At 37.7% G+C, this 19113-nt stretch overlaps 1 long non-coding RNA gene across 3 annotated transcripts in view; it reads left to right on the plus strand.

Annotated features, from left to right (window-relative positions):
- Nucleotides 1–19113, plus strand: part of LOC138737488 (uncharacterized) — a 104402-nt gene that overhangs the window by 4999 nt on the left and 80290 nt on the right. The window contains exon 2 of one of the 3 annotated variants that reach the window (XR_011340971.1): nt 8439–8734. The exons of the other annotated variants lie outside the window; for them this stretch is intronic. This is a non-coding gene — a long non-coding RNA (uncharacterized lncRNA). Of the gene's footprint in view, nt 1–8438; nt 8735–19113 lie in introns of those variants that run through there. 3 annotated transcript variants of the gene reach the window in all.

Below are 19113 nucleotides of genomic sequence, written 5' to 3' on the forward strand. Positions count from 1 at the left end.
CCCCACACACATTCGGGAGAATAGAGCACATCTTAGCCTCCTCAGTAATTCCATTAGACAGAAAAAGTGTCCCTACCTTTCCTCATACTCCAGCCAATCCTCATTTTCTTCCACATATTCACCAATGATCCCAAATGTAGCCATCCAAACACATAGCTCCAGTTCAAAACAGGTCAACACTTCCACAAAACCAATTAATCTCAGTGCCAAAAATATGTGGTAGTTTCTACTTCAAGAAAGAATCATTTGACAACTTCAAGCTCAAAAGAACAGCTTTATCTGGATCAGCAAAACCAGACAGACTTCTTCCTCTGTAATTTCGCCACTGCACACAACATGGCCTTCAAGCTATGCAACAGAAGGCACACAGAAAGTAAAGAAGACAAGACAGGAAGTAAACCCCTCCCAGCCTCACTTTTAAAAGTAGTTCACATTACAACAAATTCATACATTGTACTTCTACTATCTATTAAGTAGAGAAGAGGAAGGATATTTGTTGTATAAAGTGGAGATCAAATGGGAAACTTTTTGATTCATTGATATCATTGCAGTTACACTCAGCTTGGTATTGCATTTCTCACTTGTGCCTGCAGATGGAGGAAAAGCTTTGGGTATTCAAAGCATGATTCACCACACAATATCTAGCCTTAATCTGTAGTTATGTAAAGGTTCCATTATTTATAAATGTAACATACATGAAATTCTTAAACTTTTTTTCTACCATAAGGCAGACAGAGAATCGCCACTTTGTCCGGTGCCCCTCACAGAAACCCACAGCACCTGGTGTTCCTGGGCGGTCTCCCCTCCAAGTACTGACCAGGCCTGAGTCTGGTTAGCTTCTGAGATCAGGCAATCTCAGGCATATTCAGGCTATTAGATGCTCCTCCCATTTAATCTGTGGCCAACAAGTGCCTCCATCCAAGACAGCAGCAGAAGATTAGATGAAGGTAATTGCATTGATTGTCAAATGGAGTTGCTTAGGGCTTTTTCTTACTGAAGATGGTCTTTATCTGGCACTTATGTGGAGTAAATATTACTTGCCACTTATTAATCCAGGCTCAGGTGTTATTTAAACTATACTTCTGACATATATGAGCAATTTAATTATCCAAAGAATTGAGACTGTATGTGAGCATTGTAATCAGCAAGAAAAATTCCCCCTCTTACCTTTCAGAGAGGGAGAGCAGTTCAAGATGGCTGGAGCAGCCAACATGTCCTATAATAATGACCTTGGACCATGTTGATGTGTGTTGAGTGACCATAGAGATTTTACTTCCTTTGACATGAAAGATTCATTTGTTTTTTTTTTATTCATGCTTTCTGCTTAACCTCCTTAGTGTTCCTGCATTCCCTGTTATTATTTAATTTAATTTCAGCTTTCTTGCATCTCCATTATATTTTTTTTCCTCTCTTTTGGAAGGGAGGTTAAGAGGCAGAAATGGATCATCCATGCACTTCTCCTGCAAGTTTGATTACCCATTGACAATTGTGGTGCAGGGATGGGTCAGGCAAATTACAGGGGAGAAAGGTGGCAGGGTCTGGTCAGGGCGATCAGATGGGGACTGGCGACATGAGCACCAACCACAACAAAGGAAAGGGACCCCTGTAAAAATAGACATGACTGACTTCCTGGCAGCTTAGTGCTGAAGGAGGTCACAACAATCCAGGTATGATGTGCCTTACTATTAGAGCGTGCACATTGTCTGTGTGGCACAATTTTGAACAAGGTAGATCAAAATCAATGTTGCCCCCCCCCCCTTTGCAATTACTTCACACCTCTTAACTATCACAAATATGAGTCTAATGCACATGTAGAACGTAATTTCTGAAAGAGAATACTTTTCTATGGTTTCCATGAAGCATGCAAAAACTTCCATCCCTTTGCAGGCAGAAAAGCACATTTCTTTTTAATCGTGCAAGAAGCAGAGAAGAAGTTTACGTAATTGGATGTGCCTGACACATAATATACAGAAGTCAAGGAAAGATTGTGCAGATGAGAATTACAATCACAAATCATAGCCCTACAATTAAACCCTCACCAGGATTGATTTTCATTCCCAATCTTGTATAGTAGCTTCATTTATTTCTTGACTGGCCTATTTACATTTCTTTTATTCAAGCAGTAGTATCATGGCAAGAGGTGTCAGGATTTGTTGGTGGAGCAATGTAATAAATAAATAAATAAATAAATAGATAGATACTAATGCCTTTTCTATCCAAGGTCAGCAGAATAGCTTCCTTCTGCGTGGATTAAGCCGTCTCTCAATAAGTGAGGACAGATAAACAACCAAATGATTGCAAGGGTTGTCAGTAAAGATTTAAAGATGGCCTGTACTATGGCATGTCACCTACATCATCTCTTGTTATTGGTAGAGCTAAGAAGCACAGCTTAAACTGCAATGTGTCCTGACAGTCAGACTACAGCTTTGATATTACTGCATTGCTTCTGCTGGCAACCTCGTGTAATATAATAGGGGCACTGAGCAAGGGTCACCGTCTTATGACAGGTAATAATTTATTTCCACTGCTCTGCAACTGTCCACCTCCCTTTCATTGCCCCAGATACAGGAAATGATGCATTGTTTGCTTTTATATTCCTTACTAGGTAGGGTCTTTCCCAGGGTGAAGAAAGTCTGCAGCTTAATTGTTTCTCTTTTAACACTTGTATGAAATGTATTTTGAAGCTAGATTTCTGTGAATAATAATTCCAGCACAAAGTCTTCCACGATGAATGTCACAGGTTCTTCTGCTTAGAAGCAGTTCTGTAATATAAGCCGGTCTTTAGGTCGAATTGAAGAAACTGTAGAAGCTTCTTTGAAAAAAGCAATCTATTCTACTGTATCAATCCAAGTGTATCAATGCCGAAAACACGTTGCTTATCTGCAGTGATAAATCTTGCGATTGACTTTAAATTACTAGATTCATGCTTAGGTCATTACATGATAGCTGAGAGTTTTATTATTTCTTGACAAAATAAAAGGAAGTCTTTTGGACCATCAATTTGATGTTGACTTCCAGAGCAATCCCATTACCTGACTTAATTCCTTCTCACCCATTCTCTTTCACATGCACATTAACTCTCTTACCACCCACTCAATGCAAATCAGAGCAGCCAGTGAACATATACAGTATATATTTGGGACTTGGATGAAACTGCATCACCAGTGGAAAACACACGCAGGCACGAGGAGAGTGCTTACATTCGAAACAAGACCACTGGAGGTCAGAGTGAAACCACGTCACTAAGTAGTGAGACAGCAGCCCCACTTACTGCACCATTGTGTTTCCCTATCTATTCTACTGAGTGGACAGCTTTGAGCAACATTCTGCAAATGTGGAAAGAGAATGGAACAACCAGGAGCAGATCTGTATTTCAGCCTGGTGCAGCTGTGGGAAAACTTACCTGAAGAGTCCTCCAAGAAGAAGAGCCAAGCTGAGATCTCTGATCTCAATCCAGCTCCTATTTCTGTTTCTTTACTGATCAGCACCTGCAATTGCATTGATGGTTAAATCCTGTCTCAGAACATCTGACATATAAATGCAAATGTTACCGACGACAAAAAACTTAAACATCTCAGTTCAATGAGTTGTGACCCACAAAAATAAAGGATTGAATTGCTATGCTACAGGATTAGTGCTATTTCACCGCCATGCTTTCCTCTCCACTAATAACCCGCAATAAAACTATTTGAATATTCTTATAAAAACACAACCATTGGTGACAAAAATAGAAAGCATCAAATGATAGGTAGATCTTTTTGTAGATTGGGTGTTGAAACTGGAATTATTAAAATAGCAATTCCAAACTGATGGAACACTCCAGATGCATGTGCCCTGCTGTTGGCATCTGAGTTCCATGGAAATATTATCACCTATAATTTATCTTTAGACTTTTAATAGTCTCTTTTTATTCATGTTGTTCAGCAAAGAAGCACCATTTATGTCTCTTCTATTGATTAAGTGAGAAAACCACCTTAGTTTCATCAAACATGCTGAAAGCTTCGTCCTAGACAGATGGTTCTCAGTGTTAATATTATTTCACAGGGGGATGACTGTAAGAAATTTGCATTACAAATCTGAAAGAACCACAAAAACTGCAAAGAGCATCTGGCAGTATGCCCAGAAAATAATGTAATTATATCTGTGATAAATGTTTATCAGTTCTTAAAGCTACAGAGGCTCCATGTATAACATAATACTATTTCAATGCTAAATGTAATTTGATTCTTTTAACTTTACCCCAATTATTCATAAATAGCTTTATTTTCAGTACTGAGCTTGTTGAGTGTTTGGAGAACAAAAGTTGATGAAATTTACACTGTATATTATTGGCATAAAGCAAAGAAATGAGCATATTTAAATGAAATTGCAATTGCATCAGAACAATGATTAACTGTCTTTAGCCTGCATTAAATAATATACATAGCAAGATATGAACATTGTTAAGATGATTTTAAAAATTACATTTCATCTTAGTCTGAATCTTAAGAAGTCACAGGTATAAATGTAATTTTGTCAGCCATTCTGCTTTATAGAATTGTTGCCAAAATATTTATTTTACTCTAGTTTACATACATTTTTATCATTCTACTTTAATTGCTGAATCACATCTGCAAACTGTGGGGCTGAATGCCACAAGTTGTCAATGAACTTCCATCTCTCCTCTTAAATGTGTAATTCACCTTAAACCCAAATTGTTAGGAATTCCTCCAAAAGCTCAGATTTAAATCCGAATGCAGAGATGGTGCAAGATATGCAACAAAATGATGGTCTTAAACTTTCCCAAGTCAGCCTTCATTATCATAATACTGGTAAATTATAGGCAAGAAGTATACTAGTCCAACATACAGAGCTAGTAAGTGGTTTATAGGGAGGTATTTGTGCAGTTAAATTCCACCCATTATAATTTAAAAAAAATAGACTTTACTCACCATAAATTATTTTAAAAAAAGAAAACTGTTTTAAGTCTCTTTGCACCCTTCGTGTCACTCCCCCTCTGTTATTTGAAGGCCTTTCCCTTGGTCTCAGCTCCTCAATGATGGTGACAGAAGAACTTTTTATTATGGTCCTTCCCCACAATGCACTCTCATTGGCAGCGCCAAGCCTCATGGTGTCCTTCAGCCTGATCTCCTGCAGCCTGGAATGAGTAAGTTGTCTCATTCCCTCACTAACATCTCCAGGTGCTGAAAGACCAACAAGTTTTGGGTTGTCTAAAGGGCATCTTTCACCGAGCTGAGGGTCTTTCAACAATTCTGCATGTCTGACTCTGTGCAACACCAGGAGCCTGTAAATCAGGGGATGGACCATGACAAAGACCCTTGCATGCTTCTCCAAACACTCTTACTGAATCTGCATAATGAGTTTCATGTAGCAGCGGTACATTGGGGCTTTTAGATCCCTCCTAATCCTTGGTTTGTCACAAGCCCAGAATGGAGGGATGCAGGATTTTCAGATGATTTTCTTGTTGCTTCTGTCACTTTCAATGAGATTCCAGACTCAATGTCTCCTCCACTTTCAGCATTCTGAAGGGGTCATTCCCTCCATGATGCCCTGGTTTGCTCTTCCAACCAACCACACCAATTCTCAGGGCACTCTCCCATGTAACTGCAAGGAATGCCAGACCTGGCCCTTTACCTTCGCACAATCTAGGTATCGCAACAGCCTTTGAAAGTGAAACAATGGTTCACTAGGTCTTCTGTTCTCCATTGGAGAAACCATACATTGATTTTGTGCTAACTTCACTGAATTCTCTGGTCACTAGAGAATTCGCTATCCCATTTCCACTCTGATCTCTCTATTCTTGATTTCCTACACTGTTCCAACAAAACAAAGGATAGAGGAAGAGAACCTTATCTTCTCAGGAGCCTTGGAGCATCAATATCAAGTTCATACAATTTTAAGTAACCAGCTTTTCCTTCTTGTTTCACATTTGTCTAGTTCTAATGTAAGATCATCCACCTGCAGCATTATTGAGTTAATGTTAGAGGAAGATTATCTATATCAAAACAATATCTCTCTTTTTTCTTTCTCTCTCACTCTCTCTCCAACAGATACTGTCTCAACATTCCCTTTTAATTCACATTTCCAAAGTTTGTTCTACTTTATATCTCCCAGTTCTCGCACATTTTTGCCTCTCTCCATTGCCCTCATTTATATGCCCCTCTTACACTCCTGACAGATGAGATTCCTCTAGTCAATAATACAGATAACAATTTTAACACCTGGACAAGATCAGCCTCCATTCTAAAGCAAATATTCCTTGATTTTTTTTAAACAATTGGCTCACTGTTAAGCCAGAAATAAAGATGTAGTTTGCACTCTCTAGAAGGAAGTGCAGCAGAAAAGGCCACTTGTTATGCAATATTCAGCAGACTTAGAAAGAGGTGACTCAATAAAAACATGCTCTTAGTTTTGAGACCAAATTCTCATGTCTGAGCAAGAGGGCTGAGGCAAGATGGTCCAAAAATTACTCTTCAGATTGATCCATACTTCTTAATTAGTGACAAGAAATTCAATAGTGCATAACAGCATGCACTTTCGTGACAGTACGTTGGGACATTGCAACCATTATCAAAGGTAAAAGCTTATTTGTTTATTCATTGTGTGAAATTACATTTTTCCAAGGGAAATGTTGATAATAATCCTGGAAATTGTGCAATTTCATGTTGCCTTTTCTATTCAACTTTATTGTGACTAAAAAGTAGAAATACTGTTCCATTATAAAGTATAGTATTTCTCTTTAGAAATGTGTCAAAAATTCAGTGTTCCAATAAAATATTCTCAATGGGTTAATGAAGCTTAACAGCTGGAAATTGTGGATCAAAATGTCAGCAGATGCAGTATCTAGAATATGGAAAAAGATTGAGTAGAATGGGTTTTTATTCATTGGAGTGTGGAAGGTTGAAGGGGGATTTGATAGAGGTATATAAAATTATGAGGGGAATAGATAGAGTAGATGTGAATAGGCTCTTCCTCTTGAGGGTAGGAGAGATTGGAATGAGGGGTTAGGGGGGCAAAATTTTAGTGGTGACTTAAGAGGAAGCTTCTTCACTTAGAGAGTGGTGGTTGAGTGGAATGAACTTCCGGAAGAGGTGGTTGCAGCAGGGTCAATTTGGTCATTTAAGAGGAGGTTGAATTAATACATGGATGTGAGGGGGTTGGAGGGTTATGGGAAAGGAGCAGGTAGGTGGAACTAGTGGAGTTTCACGTAAAATGGTCCGGACTAGAAAGGCCGATATGGCCTGTTTCCATGCTGTTATATGGTTATATTTTTGAATGGTAAAAGTGATCATATATTGGCCTTTTAAAAATGCATGCATGTGTTACATTAACTAGCTAATACAATCCTCTCAGGTGAAACAAATATAAAATATGATGGGGAGAAGGCAGATGGAAAGCAGATGACCTGTCAAAGTTGTAAGGTATCAGACTAAGGATTAATGTCATGAATTATTTGGTGAAAAATACCAATGATCAATTCTAATTATGGATGGATCCTGTATTAGGTTGACTCATGATGACCACAAGCTTTTACAGGAATACTCTTGTTTGTCATGCAGCATTGACAGAATTCTATATTATAGCATGTTACAATCTAAAGTATATTAATCCATTACAATAAATTGAAAAGCAACAAAAAGCTTGAAATGCAATTAAAAAAAACTTGAACATGATGGAAATATTCAGAAGTCAAACAGCAAATGCAGAGGAAGAAATAGAATTAATCTTTGAAATCATAGGAAAAAACAATGACCTCACTTCTCTCTGTAGATGCAACATGATTTGCTAAGTAATACTGGTATTACAATATTTTGACATATGCCAAACAGTAATATTATGTGTGTGCACCATGTTCCAGCAAAATGCTGTTTTGTCTCATTGTATATGATAATAACCTTGAACATGAAGCTATAACTGACATCTCCCCTGAACTTTCCTCAGATGTCATCTGGTATTTGCAATATCCCCGACTAATTTTTTTAATGGTTTTTATTCCTTGACAGCTCTTGATTCTCTCTAAGCCTGTTATTCTGCTTTATTTCCAAGAGTTAGTTTGTGCCACTATCTACGAATCTGGTCATATTAATGTTATTTCCCAGCCAGTTCTTTCTGGAAAATGTAAAAAAATGGGACAAGGCCATTTGGGTTTTAAAGCACCTCCCCCACCACTATTCAATGCATTCATGACCTTGCATCTCAATACCAAATTCCTATTCTCTTCAGATCCTTTAAATGTCTTTTATATTTCAAAATCTATCCTTCTTCTTAAATATATTCTGTGACTATCCCAAACAATACCCCACACCCCACCCCACCAAAGCCTTCAGTGTCAGAGGAGCATGCAAATTTGACAATGTTTTTAAAAAAATCCTCACCAGAATCTTAAATGGCTTATCTGTACTTTGAAACTGATCTCTGGTTCTAACGATTCCATCCAGGAGAAAGTATTCTCCCATATTATCAAGATCTATCACCATTTTCTCCAATATAATTTCAATGAAAGAATGAAGTTGAACAAGAAAATCTGCAGATGCTGGAGCCTAGTGTAGTACACAAAATTGGTGAAGAAACTCTACTGGTCATGCAACATCTAGAGGAAGTAAGCAGGAATCTGGATTTCAAGCCTCAAACCTTCATTGGGAATCTTATGGACCAGAGCCCTTCAACTTTTGCCAGTGTAAGATCCATTAATCAGAGTGATAACAGTACAAAATAAATATTCCTTGAATCTGAAGGTTTGTATTTTCAAGCACATGTATCTTCTTCCTGTTGAAAGAAAGGGGGGAAGAGAGTATGACTGAGGAGGGTTGGGATGAGTCCCTTAATATTTTCACAGCTTTCCCAAGGCAGTGAGTGATACAGATGGAGTCAATGGAGGAGCAGATGTTTTTTTTTAATAGCTTGAGTTCCATTTATCACACTCTGCAGTGTCTTGGGCAGATATGTTCCCATACTAGGTGGTAATGCATCCTAACAAGATACTTGGGGAAGCTGGTAAGAAACCTCAGGGACATGACAGATATCCTTGAGCTTCTAAGAAAGAATTTCTGGTGCATTTTCTTGTTTGTAACATCACATGTTTAGACCAGGATAGGTTATTGGTGATATTTGCTCCCTAGAACCTGAAGCTCTGCATCAGAGAATATTTGGGATGAGTTGCCAGAGGAGGTAATAGAGGCAGATACAATTGGAGCATTGAATAGAATTTTAATTGGAACTTCTATAGGAAAGGATTTTGAGTGATTCAAGCAGTGTGCAAACAAATTGGAACTAGCAATGGAGTACGATGGTCAGCAAGGCGGAGATATGGAGAAAAGGTTCAATTCTATGCTGTTCAACTCTCTGATTCTGCTTTAATGCCTCCAGATTTGAGATTTAATTTGATGAGGACAATCCAGTATCATTAATAAGGGTTGTGGTAACCACGCCTATCCTTGTTTCAAGCAAGAAATTGGTAATTGAATAGTTTATTCAAGTGTTGGGGAGGCCCAACACTTCCAAAGATTTCATGTAGGTTTTCCTCAGGCTTTCTTTTATTAATTTTCCTCAGTTAAATTTAAAATGCACGTGCTATTTTTCAGCATTTAATTTATTATATCAATAGTTCCTATTTAATGAAAAAGCTTTTGATTAGTTTCAAATATTTATTGCATTCTAATTATTGAATGCCAAATCTAAGGTAGAGTATAGTGAGTAATTATTGGTGAAAACACAAACTGAATTTGGCATTTGATTCATCTATGCCAGATGTCCACAGATGAATCAAATGCCAAATTCACAGCCTGCCGATATTAATACTGCCAATCTTAGATCTTCATTTCTCGTCAGAATGATGATAGACCACATAATATTCTTCTTTTCATTCCTTTACAAAATGATGCCTGTCAACAAATGACTTCTGTCCAATATTTCTTATCCACTACTATTGTACTTCACAACTGGGAAATTTATAAAAAAACATTCTGGCAGGAGACAAAACACAATCGTACCTTTTGTAGATTTTAATCAAATCTAAGTTCTTTTGGAGTTCAGGTGTCACAAAAACATATCACAGAGAAAGAAAATTTACCATTCTTTGACTTCTCCATTTATCTCATGAAACTAAAAAATGTGGAAAGAAAATACCAAAATCAATAATTTATCAGTTTGTCGCCGGGAGTCATTCTTAACAGTCCTTCATAAATAACAACAATTTCAAACATCGAATCTGTGAGGTTAGTGTCTAATTGATGGACTGAAGTCCTTAGTTCAGAACTCCCCATGAAACAGAAATGGTTTCTTTTTGTGTATCCTATCAGATTTTTTGATTACAGATCTAAACCAGATGCAATTTACTCTCCATCACAAAATGATGTTCACAGTTGCATCTTTAGATGGATCTTCTGCACAAAAGAGTCTACAGTGAGGATATGACCTTTAAAATACAAGCTATCTGACAGACATATCTGAATGATCGCTGTCTTTTCACACACAACAGGATAATTCTGAATCACAAAATGTTCTTTTATACTACTTAAAATAGGAAAGGAAGCAGTTTGTTGGAGAGCAACAACTGATGTATCACCTGAATATCATTGAAGCAAATAGATTTGTTTAGGTCAAATAATGAAAGGAAGTGAATGAAGCAACAAAGAAACTTTCAAAAAGATATCTTTCTGAAAATTTTCTCTCTAGGCTTTTGCATTAGTCAAAAATGTAATTTGACATTTATTGTACTTTAGGTATTTATTATTCTTATTTTTTTATTCAGCCATAAGTAATGTTACATTTAGCCATTGTCAGAGCCAACAAACAATTCATAAGATACCACAGATAATAAACCAGTGGTTAAAAAAATGCCGAGTGCATAGTTTTATAAGTATTTATTGAGGTGGTGAAAGAATCTTTCGATACAAGGAAGGTTGCAGTGAAGATTCAGATCTGAGGGAGTGGGAATTTTTCTGATGAACTGAATTAATTTTAAGTAATTGATTATTTCTTCTTAAGAGTAAAGACCATTGGAATTTGTAGCACATTGGCTGCAAAATCATATATTTTATTTCAGGAATGGTCCTTCCAATTACTATCAGTGATGTTACTGGGCGAATATTTAGAGCTACCGTATAGTTTAATATTCTGATGTGGTGGGAGCAGGATGGTTTTATTCAAGAAATATAAAAGTTTATGCCCTGTCTTTGTCAATTATTTTTTTTTAAAACCTTTTCAAATTTCTCAATCAACTAGGTTAATGAAAAATGTATGGTTTCATTTTTGGTCTGATGTTTGAAGGGACTTAACAAACAAAGTGTTTGGCAGGATTTAATCTGGGACTCCACAGTGCATTTCCTAACACAGGCTCCATGAATGGAAGTTGGTTCTCAGCTTTATGAGGCAGTTAATGTCCTGACACTAGGCTTTCAGATAACTTTACAGAAGGATTTTTTTTTAAACAGTATTTGGTACTCCTTAAATCTATGGTTTTCAAACTCCCCCCCCACCCCCCCCCCCAACTCACATATCACTTTAAGCAATCCCTATGCCAAAAGTGCTCTGTGATTAGTAAGGGATTGCTTAAGATAGTATGTGAGTGCGAAGGGAAGGTTGAGAACCACTGCTCTAGTCCCAATTGTTACTGAAATATTTTGCTTGAGAAAGAATGTCATTGGAGTTATGAATCCGTGCACATAACGAGTCAATTAAGTACGATTAAAACTGGTTTTCAAACTTTTTCTTTCCACCCACATAGCACCTTAAGAAATTCTTTACCAATCACAAAGCATATATGGCATAGGGATTGCTTAAGGTGGAATGTGAATTTGGGGTGGGGGGGGCAGTTTGAACATCGCTGGCTTAGATGAAAAAACATGGAGATCTATGAAATTTGCTCATCATCCTGTCCACTGCTGAATTCGACTCCAGCCAATAGCAGTTGTTAAATAGCAGAATAGCCTTTAATAGATTGCTAAAAGCACCTGTGAGTGTGGCTGACCACTTAGGTTTTAAAGGAAAGTTATCTATGATCAGACACACACTTGGGGATGTATTGTCTGTAGATAGCCATTAATAATGGGAGGAGTTCTGCTTTGCTATGCTCTACTGGGCTAAACCAGTGGTGTACGCTCTCCGTGAAACCCTGTGAGATTCCTCTGAGTGCTCCCACATTTGAAAAGAATGAATGTTGATCACACATGGTAGAATCTGGGGTTGTAGATGGGAAGGGGCTAATGGGAATCTTGGGAGAATAAAATGTGTTACGCAGGGATGAGCAGAGAAATGGGTTGGCATGGACTAACATGGCCTACTGATTCCATGTTGGCATGAACTCACTGGGCTGTAGGGCATGTGTCCCTGCTTTAGCTCTCAAGGACTTTATGACTATAATCAGGTGTCAGTTACTCTTCAAAAAATTGTATCCCTCACTTTTCTGGCAAGAAGAGCATGGGCCAAGTCTGGGTGTAATGGAAGACATGCCTGATCATGTGACTAGCCTGAAGTTCCTTGATCCCAAATGTGAGTATTTCCACCTCTTTCCATTCACAATTCGTGCATAATGTCTGGGAAGATAGGACAGCAAGTAAAGATTAGCAGGGCAAGCCCATCCTCAAAATCTTATGTTGAAATTTAATGGCAATTTTTATGACATTTAAACAAATGTAGATGACACATTTATATTTTTCCAGATTTATCAGAACCAGAGAATTGTTTCTGTTTCTTTTCCTATGTTTAAAATGAGCTGGAATTTTTCAGCCTGGAATCTGTCCCTCTCAACCTTATCTACCAACTTCAGTATATCAATAATTAAACAAGGCATTCACATACATGGTGAAGTACTGAGGTATTTTTCGTAGAGTGAAATACTTGTTTCACAGTGGTTGTGTTAAAGAAACAGTTAACTCCAGTAACATTAATCTTGCACATTTTCTTCTGTCGACAAGTATCCAAAGTCAGCAATAATCTCCAAACTCCATCCATTGGGCTTTGGCCCAGAGGTTCTCAACCTTTATCTTTCCATCACATCCCACTTTACGTCATCCCTAAGCCATCAGTGCTCTGTGATTAGTAAGGGATTGCTTAAGGTGGTAGGTGAGTGGGAAGGGAAGGTTGAGAATCACTACTCTAGACCCAATTGTTACTGAAATATTTTGCTTGAGAAAAATTGTCATTGGCCCATTTCCTTTGGAGTTATGAGACCGTGCACATAACGAGTCAGTAAGGTACGATTAAAACAGTGGTTTTCAAACATTTTCTTTCCACTCACATCCCACCTTAAGCAGTCCCTTACTAATCACAGAGCACCTATGGCATAGGGAATACTTAAAGTGGTATGTGAGTGGAGGAAAAGAAGAGGTTGAGAACCACTGCTTTGGGATGAACTCTGAAGTGAGCAGAGTCCTTTAGCCACACCCCTGGAATTATCTGGTCATTGCTCTTTCTGAGATAGTGGACAAATTAGCTGTCATTCCTTTGACATGACAGCAAGAATACTCTTCAAATTTATGTATCTGGCTGTAAAGCATTGAAACATCTAGAAGCTGGGAAAGGCATTTAAGAAAAGTAGATTTTATCTCTTTTCTCTATCTCTCTTTCTATTTCTGCACATGCTGTTCAATTGGTTCCAAAAGAAACATTGATTCTTTTATTAAGATTCTTGCTCAGCATCAAAGTTTTAATAATTCTGAATGCTAATTAGAGGATATAATTTTAATGCATTCACATACATGGTGTGTGTACTGATCAGAGATTTTCTTCCTGTTTGCCATCATGCCTGTGATTGAATCTTGTCACAGTATGTGAGTTCCTACAGCCATCATTGCACACTTAAATGAATGCTGAGTTCATTCTGATCCGCCTTGTTTCAGAATGTTCTTTCGTGCCAGACAGTGACCACCCTGAGCAGTTCATTAGCAATAAGCTTGTCAGATAATGATTGTAGAATGCAGCACTAAAGCAAGTTGGAGTTTTGCGTTAGTGACAGGAATTGTGAAGGAAGCAAACTTTAAAAAAACTGCAAAATCAATGCTCCACTCCTGAAGTTTTTTCCACATTTCTTTTTACATTTGAATAGTGGGGCATAAACAATTAAGATGCTAGATATCACCATGGCCTTAATTAGAAATTGCAGAGCAAGTTATTGGTCAAAATAGATTCTTGGCCTCTTCATTGCTTTCATGCAATCACTACTGTTTTAAAACCATTGTTAAGACTGTAATTAGTCCCAGAATGATGGAAAGAATAATTACCAACGGTGGCATGTAATATGTCAGCTGGCTTAGGCCATGAGTACATTGTCTGTGTGAATTGACTGGGGAGAAATGAGATGGCGTCCTTGTGATCATTATAGTGAATTTAGTTTCGGCAGGAATGAGAAATAGAGAACAAACGGCTGCTGATGGAAAGACATTCATTAATATTTGGTAAGGTGATGAGGGAGTAAAAAAATCATTACTATATACACAACTATTATGGTACTTTATCATTAGTACTTTAAGTCCTGCCTCATACTTTAATAGTTTTCTCTATCAGATTAAAGACCTTGGTTTCAGATTAAACTAAATCAATTGTAATCTTTATTTAAAAATCCTGTCATATGAGTATTATGAGTGTCATATTTACTAAATCACATTTAAGTAAAAGCCTTGTTTTCTTGGCACCTCATGTAACACAAATATTCATTATGTATTCTAAAGGAGAGAAGAACAGAAGAAACTAAAATGTGACTGCTTCACAGGGAAGGGGCCAAGGAGCTTTGAGCAGTGTCCTAAGTGGGGCCTTGGTCAAAAAATGGTTGAGAATGACTGCACTAGATCATTCTGAATCTAACATGACCTATTCCCTCATTGGTTCCACATACAGTTGCATGAATTCATCATCTACAGCATTGTAGCTACTTTGGTTTACCCAGACTAAATGTGGATCAAACTATGAATATGTTTTCGCGATGAAATCTTACTCTTGATTTTTTTTTATGAGGAAAGTTGTAGAAATTAATAAGAGGCTGGAATTGTTAATTATCCATGAGCATCTATTCACATTATGGGAAAATGGTGGATGGCCAGAGATAGTGGTTTGTGTAGATGGGTATATGTACAAAATCATACATGGCTTTCACCATTGAATAACAGGCTTGCCTAGAAACTAGAATACAGAGTGATGTTTATTTAAGTGCTGTATAATCCAAAATTGATTATGTGCAGTCTAGATCTTTTACAGGTGAAATCCTACCAATCACAAACCCAGCTTTAAAATTTCTTGTCACAAACTATGTCGGTGTGGCTAACATTTCTTCTGGGACAGCCTTACAGGTAAAAATACAATTCATTGTGCAAACCTCATTTCCACCCAAACTGACATGAACTGGAATACAAAGCTCTGCATAACAATAATCCCAGTCAAACTGGAGCATGCCACTTGTGTCTATAGTTTTCTTGCTATTTAAAGAAGCAGTCTTCTAACATTCAACTTAAGTTGGCAGATTCAAAACTGACTTAAATGATTTATCAAGTCCACATATAACTGAAAAAGTGTTCAGGTGCGTTTTTATTCCAGAAAGATGTGCTAAACAGGAATCTGGGCAATCCCCAATAGAATGAGATTCAATTGCCTCAGCGCTACTGTATTCTTGTTTCAGATCATTGTGCAGGGAGCAAATTTAGCATTTGTTCTAAACACAGTGACGTTTTAGTAAACCTAAAAGGGTCCAATCTAAATCCTAGCCATAAGAAGCCACTCTCTAAAATGGGCGGCCAAACATTTTGGTTGTTGGTCACATACAGAAAGAATGTAAGGAGTCACAGGCCTAACAATATTAAGCCTGGCAGTTCTCAACAACCATCAACTCCTTTAACATATCGTTTAGAGCCTTTACAGAGCCAACAGCAATTGGACTGGGTGGCAGGATCCTGGAGGGGAGTGTTGAGACTTTGTTCCCCACTCTCGGTGGGTCTGCGCCAGAGGCAGTGCTTCCATTACAGCAGCTCTAACGGGCCACTGAAAAATGGGCAATGGGCCGCAGTTGGCCGGAGTCTGTAGTTCAGCCTACCCACTCTAAAATATATATTTGGTCCTGTCTTACATTTGCTTTTCAAATAACATCAAAATTGATTTTTTGTCAACCTGCTTTCATCACCACAGATGCATCCAGCTAATACTAGAATTTCTGCAGGTGTGTAACTGGCAAATGGTAGCAATTTAATTGGCAAAATTATTGTTGATTTCTAATAGGACGGATCCTCTAAATATTTAGCTGAAGTAACTTGCTAGGATCAAGGAAAAGTCTAAAAGCTCTATTTCTTCACAAAAGGTCTCTGTAGTAGACAGAATGTACAAGCAATTTCCTCAAAGAAATGCAGGAATCTGAATAACAAACAATTATACTGCAGAGCAACATCTACGATTGGGAAGTTATGTCATGTCCCAAAAAGAGAGTGTTCTTCAAAAGCCTGTGCTTGACATTTAGCAAGTTATTGAAGGTGTGGTAAATGAAATGTTGCTCTCTGCTAGAAAACGGTTGAGCTGTAGGAATCAGTCAAAAAAAATCCTCAAAAATAGATTTATCTGCACATCAGCTGAAACCACCAAGCTTGACTGCTCCAATGCTTTCATTGCTATCCTCTTGCCTTATATTAAGTTCAAACCAAAACTAAATCCAAAACTGTGCTGTCTGCATGTTAACTAGTAATGTCAGTCCTGTAATCTCATCCCTTGTGCCTCGTTGGTTCCAGCAATACCCATTGTTTTCAAAGCACTGCATCATCTCACCATTCTCAATGTCTATCAATCCCTTCAGCCCTACATACTTCTAAAGAATCTGCATTTTCTAGTCATGTCAGTTTAATGGTGGCATCATGTTTGATCAGAATGAGTCGTGCAATTCCCTCAACCACCTGGTCCTAAAGTTTCCATCTCTCCCTCCTCCTTTCATGTTTCATTTGTAAATTCTGAAACCATTACACTAGTTTCTCTCTCTCTCTCCATTACATTAGCAAAAACTTATGCAAGTATACACATTGTTGAATTATTGTTCGGAGAGCCTGTAATCTCAGGAAAAAAGCACAGTACCTACCTTAAAATTTCATAGGTGGGCCGTCCTACTTCACAGTCCAGCTAGATCCCATCCCAATCCGAAAAGGAAAAATAAAAGCCTTGGATAGGATATTGGTCGGGTCATGGGCTGTCAGGATGTAAAAAATCCACATATCCCTGATTTATGTTTTTAACCTTTGTCATATATTATGTGGTCCATCATGGGCAATAAGGGTGGGGGAAGGGGGGTAGACTCAATAGTGAACCTTGTACAGAAATGATGACTAAGTTTTGATGAACATTGATCAAGTTTGAAAACTGATAAATAAAATAGTCAAAAAAATTATTGTTGTGAGAGTTATAATGTTCCATAAATATTTTATCTTGCATGATATTAGGAGCTGCTGTTCCTTTCAGATGATGTCTAGAATGTGCTGCATATAGCAGATAAGGGGGGAGGGGGTGGTTAAAAGTTATCTATGACCTTAAACTCAAAGGATAAAATAATTATTTGTTCAGTTTGCAAGAATTTGTTCCATTACTACTTTTGGCAAAAACAATTTTTTCTCTTTTTAAAAAAAAGACAATTGCATCAATTTTCTCTTTCTATATTTTGTAACTAAATTAGCCCTATTCATAGTAACACACATTGAAAATCATCCCTGCCACTCAGGACTTTGCTGGGTTTTATTTCCCTGAGTGACTCCAGTCACACTATTGCTTACACTAATCTATTATGCACTCACAATTAAACATGATTGGTCAATAGGCTATGCACAATATTCATTCTTTAAAGCAGCACATAAATTAAAATACACACGGGCATTATATATATTGCATTTTTATCATTAAACAGGTTTTTGCAGGATTGCTGCTTGTTTCCTGCAATAATCAAAATATTCAAGCTTTTGGTATAACCATTGGTGACATCCAAAGTTCAGTGTGGCTGGCTGTGTGTAACTTATAAGCAGAACATTATTTTGCCATGGGTCATTACACATCAAGGAGAACAACTCGTGGGCTGTGAAGAGTAAAAATATGACAGGACTCTGCATGCTAAATTACTTCTCATGGAGAACTGCATCAGTTTCATGTCATGCTGTGGTGAAAAGATTTTCATGCAAACTTTGTTTATGGTACAATTCTTGGCTCTTGTGAGACAGCTTTGGGATAAGCAATGTTTGGAACGTTAGATGAAGAGATGGATACCTAAAGCAAGGATCTGGTTGGTTGGAACTCTCTCAAAGAACAGAAAGCCTCACCAGAAATGTGCTGTGAGATTTGACTTGTTCGAGCTTACTCTTCAAAACAAGGTTAATTTCTTTGCATCATGTGTTAGTGGATTTGCCTCCTTATGCATGGGACCACATTTCTGTGGAGGCCAAGCTGATTTCTAGGTGATTTCAAGGTATGTCTTCTGCCAATTAAGCCACTGCTGTGTTTCAATTTTCTATTACAGGTCAGAAAAGAACCTTTATGGAAGTCCAGGATTCAATGTTAGATGTGTGTGTGCTAGATTTGCCAATCACATCTGCTGGAGGAATGCAATGGGTCAATCAGCATCAGTGGGAGAAAAAGAATGGTTGATATTTTGAGTCAAAACCCCTTATTGATACAGAGCATTTTTGGCCTCATGGACCGTTTATCACTGTGACAATCTTGGCCTCATTCTACCTCATCCTTTGCGCCTTCCCTGCCACTTAAAACTAACTTGTTTTCTCTCTTTCCAGTTCTGACAAAGTTTCTTCAACCTGAAATGTTGATTCTGTCTTTCCACAGAAGCTGCTTAACTGCTGTGTGTTTACAAGTTTTTGATTTTTGTTTCCGATTTTTAGCATCCAAAGGTGTATTGATTTTCATAGACAAGATAAGTTGGCTTTTTCAGCGATGCCCAAAACCAGAAGAAAAAAAAACATTAATTAGAAGTGAAAAAATCCCATGAGAGCAAGTGCAGAGGATCTCAGAATGAGTACAGAAGATTTATTCGTGGGTAGAGCATTGGCACAACCATTGGAGTTGCTGCGTCACAATACCCAAGAGTTCAATAAAGATGCATGGTTCTGCCTAAGTGAAATTTCAAAATTCTCACCACGACTGCAGGATTTCCTCTGG

This window comes from Narcine bancroftii, chromosome 6 (genome assembly GCF_036971445.1).
Source record: "Narcine bancroftii isolate sNarBan1 chromosome 6, sNarBan1.hap1, whole genome shotgun sequence".
NCBI classification, from domain to species: domain Eukaryota; kingdom Metazoa; phylum Chordata; class Chondrichthyes; order Torpediniformes; family Narcinidae; genus Narcine; species Narcine bancroftii.